We start from the raw sequence: 1,936 nt of genomic DNA on the forward strand, positions 1-1,936 counted from the left end.
ACCTCATACATGAACACAGCTCCAAGCAGACAGATAAACACCCTTGTCCACATTGTTATTCTGAAGAAATAAATGCACAAGATTATCACTAATTAAGAAGAAAGATAACTAAAAATACAATTACCATCTTATATCATTACATATTTCTCCAGTACTTTAGGACATTGCATAAAAGACAGATTACAGCAACCCTCAGCTGTTAATTCAAATGAACACTTTTCCTGATTCCTAAAGCCTGCAGTTTGACTAATCAGTTATGGTTTGAACAACTCAAAGTCAGTCACAAAGCTACAGTATACATAATATATTGTAAGGTTGATATATTTTTTGTTAGCCTGATGTTCTCATAGTTAATTGTTAGATTCACATTCATTTTGACATCCCAGAGTGTTGGAGAATGATTCCAAATAATAAAGTTGACCACCTGATCTTTTGTTTTAGCACAACATTTGTAACAATGGGAGAGAGTGGACCATACACTTCTACAAATACATGTATGTGCTTTCGAACTTAAAAAACTTAGTCTTTCATTGCAGTATGTATTAATGCCACATTTATGACTAGAATGGACCACTGGTTTATGCACCCAGCTTTCATGAAACACTTATCAGCAGCTATCTGTTTTTCCTTCCATAGTATTGGAGGTTTGTATTTATTCAAGCAAATCTGTTTGCATTTTTTTGCATCTGAGCTAGGAACACAAACAAGTTGGTGTTTCACTGCTTTTTGTAACTGCACTTCTTCCTTCCTGCATAAATGGCAGCATATACCCAGTATCACATACAGTAATTTTCATGCTCACATCATTTTCTTGTTGGGTTTCTTTTCACCCACTGTTACACTCAAAACACTAGGCCCCAAAAAGTGCTCAAAAATTGAGCTAGTACTCTAATGAGCTGCCAGATCAATTTTTGTTGTATAAACCTACGAAACTCACTTCATTCAACAAAAATATCTCCACAATTGAAAATGTAGATAATCATTTTGCATTCAGCTGTGGTTTTAGCGAAGAGAGAAAACTCAAGGTACAACTTTCTCAGCAAAGTAATGTTAAATCAGTTGAATGCTTACCCTGATCCCTCACTGTCAGTCGATTACTCATAAATTGCGCAGTCCACCTCGATGGTGTCACAAAACAATGTTTTTGTTCTTTGGATGGATGGAAATCCTGCAAACAAAACAGAGGTTGACATTTTCTTTATCTTACGAATAATTTGTACAGTTCTTAGCCTCGCTGGTTAAGTTTTTAATTTTATCTTTTAACAAGCTGATGATTGCCACTGCAACATCAAGAAGAGCACTCAGATTTAAAAGTTTAGACTCATACATGAGGATAGATACATGACTTTGTGACTGAAAACCATCATGTGTAATCATTACAATGTTTAATATGTCAAGTTTTTCACTTATATTCTGCTGAGATATCATTCACACCAAAGTCATACATTTAACTGTCTGCAACATTCAGGGGATCTCATCTCTTGTCATACCTAATTTATTTGAAAAAAAAAATAAAAATGATATGAATAAAATGTTCTTACCTTAGCTGTTGCAGTTGCACCGCACAATTAAAAATGGGTTTACATATCAGCTTTGTTGCACCTAGTTAACAGAGATCTGATTGTGCCCCATACCTCTCAGGAGCTCATCAGCATTAGAGTCAAAGTAAGTGAGTGCATCTGTCTCAAAGACAGGCTGGTGAGAGTATGTTTGTTGAGGGTGGTGCGTATATGTTTTGGGAGGGCATGGGAGTAGGCAAAACTTGTGTCGAACTTTGTGTTGAAACTTCATTTGCATTGATGGCAGTCTCCATGCCAGCCAAACTGGTCAGCATACATACAAAGCCTTTCAGTTTTCCATGAATATTTGTCTACCAAATCAAACATTCACCTTCAGGTCATAGCACAGCTGCATGTCTCAAGTGTGTTGTGTAAGA

At 36.1% G+C, this 1,936-nt stretch overlaps 1 long non-coding RNA gene across 2 annotated transcripts; it reads right to left on the reverse strand.

The window, feature by feature from the left end:
* On the reverse strand, positions 1 to 1,711 carry LOC140267401 (uncharacterized). Of its 2 annotated transcripts, none has more exons than XR_011907211.1 (3): positions 1,635 to 1,711; positions 1,072 to 1,168; positions 1 to 60 (listed from the first exon to the last, which is right to left on the reverse strand). It is a non-coding gene; the product is annotated as an uncharacterized lncRNA (long non-coding RNA). The 2 variants fall into 2 exon arrangements; XR_011907212.1 differs by lacking the exon at positions 1,635 to 1,711 and adding an exon at positions 1,542 to 1,582.
* Between the last annotated feature and the right edge of the window lie 225 nt (positions 1,712 to 1,936).

The sequence above is a fragment of the Leuresthes tenuis genome, unplaced genomic scaffold (assembly GCF_036924035.1).
Source record: "Leuresthes tenuis unplaced genomic scaffold, fLeuTen1.0.hap1 SCAF_13, whole genome shotgun sequence".
NCBI classification, from domain to species: Eukaryota; Metazoa; Chordata; class Actinopteri; order Atheriniformes; family Atherinopsidae; genus Leuresthes; species Leuresthes tenuis.